This window comes from Staurois parvus, unplaced genomic scaffold, assembly GCF_062004578.1.
Source record: "Staurois parvus isolate SC_StPar_1 unplaced genomic scaffold, SC_StPar_1.0 ptg001708l, whole genome shotgun sequence".
Lineage (NCBI taxonomy): Eukaryota > Metazoa > Chordata > Amphibia > Anura > Ranidae > Staurois > Staurois parvus.
In genome coordinates, this window is record NW_028319504.1 from 252,913 (window position 1) to 259,627 (window position 6,715).

Genomic DNA, 6,715 nt, shown 5'->3' on the forward strand with positions numbered 1-6,715 from the left:
GAAGGAAGAGAAGAGAAGGGAAGGGAAGGGAGGGGAGGGGAGGGAAGGGAAGGGAGAGAAGGGAAGAGAAGGGAAGAGAAGAGAAGGGAAGGGAAGAGAAGGGAAGGGAAGAGAAGGGAGGAGAAGGAAGAGAAGGGAAGGGAAGAGAAGAGAAGGGAAGAGAAGGGAAGGGAAGAGAAGGGAAGAGAAGGGAAGGGAAGAGAAGGGAAGGGAAGAGAAGGGAAGAGAAGGGAAGGGAAGAGAAGGGAAGAGAAGGGAAGTGACCCCTGTTTATACATCACACAGGAACAAAGCTGAGGCTGTCAATCACAGGCTGCCTGCTGGAGCTCTCTCCCCTGATACCTTTTTATCTCTTGGTGTCAGAAAAATATGTCAGAAGTGACTCATGCAGATAGCAGAGGAAAAAGCCAGCAGGCAGAAATGACACTCAGTGCTCTGGACTGAGGCAAGCATACACTATAGAGGGATGTGCTTTGTTCATGTTTCATATCTGAAGGCTCCAGTGCAGGGCAGGCACCAGAAATCGGATAACCGGGTGATTCCTGGATCTCAGGTCAGGATTGCGGGCGATGGTGGATGGAGCTGCGGGCGATGGTGGATGGAGCTGCGGGCGATGGTGGATGGGGCTGCGGGAAGCTTTCTACGGACAGCAGAAGCCGTTGTTGGGGGGGGGGGGGGGGGGCTGTGCTCTCTGGGAGAAGGAATAAATACCTGGCATCCTTGCACTGACACCTCACTGACACCAGCAGCACTTAGCAGCACAGAGGAGTCCCGGAGGCCAGGTCTGTGTTAATAATTGATTTGCATAGGAGATCTCAGCCAAGCCCAGGCTGGGGGAGGGGCTCACAAACATTTCCTGAACAACTGCAAAACCACACCGGGACCCTAAAGCTCAACTGCAGGCAGAAAAAAAAGAAGTAATGGAAATACTGTATATTCCTCAACAAAAAATAAAAATACACCTTGTGAGCACCAAATGCCTCTGCAGACCCAGATATTACCTTGTAAAAGTAGCAGTGACCTCATCACTGTGCCAGCCCTGAGCAGAGCTGTGGAACGCACCAAAATGCGTCAAGTGAATGCGGGGTCCGGGGAGAGCGGATATAGTGAATGCGGGGTCCGGGGAGAGCGGATATAGTGAATGCGGGGTCCGGAGAGACCAGATATAGTGAATGCGGGGTCCGGGGAGAGCGGATATAGTGAATGCGGGGTTCGGGGAGAGCGGATATAGTGAATGCGGGGTCCGGGGAGAGCGGATATAGTGAATGCAGGGTCCGGGGAGAGCGGATATAGTGAATGCAGGGTCCGGGGAGAGCGGATATAGTGAATGCGGGGTCCGGGGAGAGCGGATATAGTGAATGCGGGGTCCGGGGAGAGCGGATATAGTGAATGCAGGGTCCGGGGAGAGTGGATATAGTGAATGCGGGGTCCGGGGAGAGCGGATACAGTGAATGCGGGGTCCGGGGAGAGTGGATACAGTGAATGCGGGGTCCGGGGAGAGTGGATACAGTGAATGCGGGGTCCGGGGAGAGCGGATACAGTGAATGCGGGGTCCGGGGAGAGCGGATATAGTGAATGCGGGGTCCGGGGAGAGCGGACATAGTGAATGCGGGGTCCGGGGAGAGCGGATATAGTGAATGCGGGGTCCGGGGAGAGCGGATATAGTGAATGCGGGGTCCGGGGAGAGCGGATACAGTGAATGCGGGGTCCGGGGAGAGCGGATATAGTGAATGCGGGGTCCGGGGAGAGCGGATATAGTGAATGCGGGGTCCGGGGAGAGCGGATATAGTGAATGCGGGGTCCGGGGATAGCGGATACAGTGAATGCGGGGTCCGGGGAGAGCGGATATAGTGAATGCGGGGTCCGGGGAGAGCGGATATAGTGAATGCGGGGTCCGGGGAGAGCGGATATAGTGAATTTGGGCTCCGGGGAGAGCGGATATAGTGAATGCAGGGTCCGGGGAGAGCGGATATAGTGAATGCGGGGTCCGAGGAGACCGGATATAGTGAATGCGGGGTCCGGGGAGAGCGCATATAGTGAATGCGGGGTCCGGGGAGAGCGGATATAGTGAATGCAGGGTCCGGGGAGAGCGGATATAGTGAATGCGGGGTCCGGGGAGAGCGGATATAGTGAATGCGGGGTCCGGGGAGAGCGGATATAGCAAATTCCGCACCGAATCAGTGTTAACCCCGGGCTAAAGTCGATTGCACAGACTGTATATTGTTCGGTCAGATTGTAGCATGTATGGTGACCCTTAGGGGTCACCATACAATTTGCCCAGTGAAAGCACAGTACACGCACACTTGTTTTCTGCAAATGGGGCACAAAAAAAAAAGTGAATGTTATCAGACTATTTCCTGTGCTGGTCGAATGTTTTCATTTATGTAAAGCAGACAATACCACATTTGGCCACTAGATGGTCCCAGAACATTCCTATAATACCCTCATGGCAGGAGATGATGCTGTTTGCAGTTCACCAATCATCAGGTGTGGCGGCTGCATTCGTTTTCTTTTTTTAGTATTTTTTCCCCCTCAGTGGTAAATGGTTTGTCTCAACCCTCCAACTGCTACATCGGCAGGAGAGCTTGAAAAATCTGTTGGCCAGACCACCAGTTGTAAGTAAAGGAAAAAAGCCTAATGGCCGGTTCACACTCCATGCGTTTCAGTTGCTTTTTTTCTGCATCCAAAACGCACAGAAAGTAAGTGATCTGGTTGTCAATGTCGTAGCTCACAGCAGCACTTGCGGTTCCAGTGCATTTCGGATGCAGAAAAAAAAATGGACGGCTGCATTTTATCTGCACAAAACTGTAGTGGAACGCGGTAAAAAGCCTCAAAACGCACCGGAACGCACCAAAAACACACTGAAACGCACAAGGCCCTATTTAAATTGAAGGAGAGGGGAAAACTGTGTGGAATGCATCAAAAATGCAGCGGAACGCACCAAAAATACGTCAAAATTGTGCATGTGGAAACACATCACAAAACGCATCTGATTGCATTTCTACATTGTGAATCAGCCCATAGGGCCACACTACACAGCTGTACTGAAATATGGCAAAACGCATCAAAAACGCACTGGAGTGCGTTTTTTATGCATTCCAGTTCATTTTTTCCCTTATCCTTTTCTTTAATGCACCAAAACACATCAAAAACATGTAAAACATGTGTAACATCAAAAATGCCCCAAAACGCGCCAAAAACGTGTCAAAATGGCATGTAGAAACGCATCCCCGAAAGGCATCTGGATTGCATTTCTATAGTGTGAACTTGGCCTTAAGGCCACACTACACAACTGTACTGAAATTCGGTAAAACGCATCAAAAAATGCACTGGAATGCACCAAAACGCACCAAAAACGCACAGGTCCATAATTAAATTGAAGGAGAAAGTGGAAAAATGAACTGGAATGCACAAAAAATGCACTGGAACAAATCAAAAATGTATCAAAAATGCACCAGAACACGCCAAAAACATGTCAAAATGGCGCATGCGGAAACGCATTTCTATAGTGTGAACTTTATTACAACTGTATTGAAATGAAGTAAAACGCACAAAAACGCACTGGAGCGCACTGGAATGCACCAAAAATGAAATGCGTCAAAATTGTGCACACAGAAACACATCCCGAATGCATCTGGACTGCATTTCTAGTGTGAACCGGCCCTTAGGGCCACACTACACAACTCTACTGAAACGCGCTAAAACGCACCAAAAACGCAATGGAACGCACCAAAAACGCATATGTCCCTATTTACATTGAAGAAGAAGAGAGGGGAAAAAAATTAACTGGAATGCATAAAAAACGCACTGGAACACGCAAAAACGTGTCAAAATCGCGCACGTGGAAACGCATCCCAAACGCATTTGGATTGCGTTTCTATAGTGTGAAACTGTACTGAAACGCATAAGAAATGCAAAATGCACCAAAAACGCACTGGAAAGCACATGTCCCATTTAAATTGAAGGAGGGGGGAAAAATGCACCGGAACACACCAAAAACTCATCAAAATCGTGCATCCAAAACGCATCTGGACTGCATTTCTATAGTGCGAACCGATCCCTAGGGCCATACTACACAACTGTACTGGAACACGGTAAAACGCATCAAAAACACAATGGAACGCACCAAAACGCGTCAAAATTGCGCATGCAGAAACACATCCGGAACGCACCTGGACTGCATTTCTACACTGTACTGAAATGGGGTAAAACGCACCAAAAACACACTGGAACTCGCCAAAAGCGCAATGAAACGCACCAAAAATGCACATGCACCAAAAACTCGCCAAAAACACATCAAAATTGTGCAGAAACGCATCCAAAATGCATCCGGACTGCATTTCTATAGTGTGAACTGATCCCTTAGGGCCACACTACACAACTGTACTAAAACACGGTAAAACGCACCAAAACGAGTCAAAATTGCACATGCAGAAACACATCCGGAATGCATCTGGAATGCATTTCTACACTGTACTGAAACAGGGTAAAACGCATCAAAAGCGCACTGGAACGCACCAAAAGCGCAATGAAACGCACCAAAAACGCAGATGCACCAAAAACATCAAAATCGTGCAAAAACGCATCCAAAATGCATCCGGACTGCATTTCTATAGTGCGAACCGATCCCTTAGGGCCACACTACACAACTGTACTGGAACACGCATCAAAAACACACCGGAACACACCAAAACGCGTCAAAATTGCGCATGCAGAAACACATCCCATATGCATCTGGACTGCATTTCTACAGTGTACTGAAACATGGTAAAACGCACATGCACCAAAAACTCATCAAAATCATGCATGCGGAAACGCATCCGGACTGCATTTCTATACATATGCAGTTGCTGTGCTGCATTTTGCGCAGGTACAAGAGCCCATTCGTTTGAACAGATCCCCGTGACCCGGGTCACGCAGGGAAGAAGCCCCTTTAGAAGTCGCAGCCCGCGCCAGAACCTCGGTCCCCGGTACGGTTGCGATTTCCAATGCAGGTGGCGTGCCATTAGAAGTCATGACACCCGCCCCCGGGTCCCGCCTTCCTCCGCGTGGGTGGTTGCGGCTGTCGGTATTTGCGCGGGTCCCGCCTTCCTGCGCGCGGGTGGTTGCGGCTGTCGGTATTTGCGCGGGTCCCGCCTTCCTCCGCGTGGGTGGTTGCGGCTGTCGGTATTTGCGCGGGTCCCGCCTTCCTGCGCGCGGGTGGTTGCGGCTGTCGGTATTTGCGCGGGTCCCGCCTTCCTCCGCGTGGGTGGTTGCGGCTGTCGGTATTTGCGCGGGTCCCGCCTTCCTGCGCGCGGGTGGTTGCGGCTGTCGGTGTTTTGCGCGGGTCCCGCAGTGGCCCCACCCGCCCCGATGTGAACCGAACGCCGATCGCCCGACGAACTCCCAACAAGATCGCACACTAGGGTTCTTCACGCCGTTGCATTTCGCAACAAAAAAACACGACAAGCTCTACTTTTTTTTTCTAACTTTTGTGCACCGCAACACGTCTGATCGCATGTCGACGCAAGCGCAGCACGACGCAACGCGCACGCGGGAAACAGGTATTTTATTCGAGCAAAAAAAAACGCAATACAGCGCAGTTCCTAAGCCCGCGCCAATGCATTCGTGTGAACGCCTGCCCTTTGGTGCGTCCGGGCCGCTGACCTTCACGAACGGCTGGCTGGCGCGGTATCGTATTCGTCGCAGGTCGTCATCGAACGCACGGAATTAAAATCACGCGGCGATCAATCGATTGTAATCTTGAGCGCTCGCTATTTTCTTCATCCTATAGCCGGGACAATGTGGCCGCAGAACAGGAGCGAAGGGAACTCGCAGGAAATGCGATGCGTTTTCGGCGGCGCTGGACTGCGTGGGGTAGGGACGGGCGACAGGTGCATTGTGGGTGGGGCTATGATTAGATGGTGACTTACCTTTAATATAAGGGGGTGTGGCTATTGAGGTCTTTAGTCACCCCAGTTGTTGTCACGGAACGGCAAAGCGGGCGGTCGGCGTTACTCCATGGGGTGGTCGCTGGTCCTGTCGCGGGTCTCCTCCAGCCGTGTTGAGGTCAGATCATGCTACCGGTTGGTACTGCTAGGCCCCCCGTGTTCGATCGATCTCATGGCATTCACTCCGGAGTCGCTGAGGGTCCGCACTCTCTGCCTGGCCGGCGTACAACTGGCTGCACGCAGGGACTGGGGGAGACGGGAGGCCTCTGGAATGTCTCGTGGTGACAGCTTGAAGTGAGAGCCCAGCTGGATGGCCATGTTTGGTGCTGAAATCCAAGAAGGGTTACACAGGGAGAGATAGAGAGCGAGCTCCAGAGACATCGAACGGCTCCCTGTCACAGCAACTACGCCGCGCGCTTTACAACCGCCTCGCGTTAAAGGGCCCGCCTGACCAAGACTCGCATTTCAGCGGCGGGTCAACGCTGGAGAAGTGAACCAACTTACTTAGTTTTTTTTCATCTTCTGGGGAACCTTTGCCCCTTGGGGCCCTAGGTCTGAGGGGGGGTTGGGAGGTGGTTCCCACTCTCTCGGAGAACCTACACTCTCGGGTCTCCAGGTCCTTCGTACTGAGGGGGATCTCACTTTCTTGGGGAACCTCCGCCCTTAGGTCCCTAGGTCCTTCACACTGGGGAGATCTTACTTTCTTGGAGAACCTCCGCTCTTGGGTCTCCGGGTCCTTTGTGCTGGGGGGGGGGGGGGATCTCACTTTCCTGGAGAGCCTTCAC

General features: G+C 51.9%; 1 protein-coding gene across 2 annotated transcripts in view; it reads right to left on the reverse strand.

Moving 5' to 3' along the window:
- POPDC2 (popeye domain cAMP effector 2) overlaps nt 1-6,202 on the reverse strand; it is a 37,773-nt gene extending 31,571 nt beyond the window's left edge. For both annotated transcript variants that reach the window (XM_089663530.1, XM_089663529.1), the window contains exon 1: nt 5,913-6,202. The gene's annotated coding sequence lies outside the window, so the exon portion shown is untranslated. The remainder of the gene's footprint in view (nt 1-5,912) is intronic.
- Between the last annotated feature and the right edge of the window lie 513 nt (nt 6,203-6,715).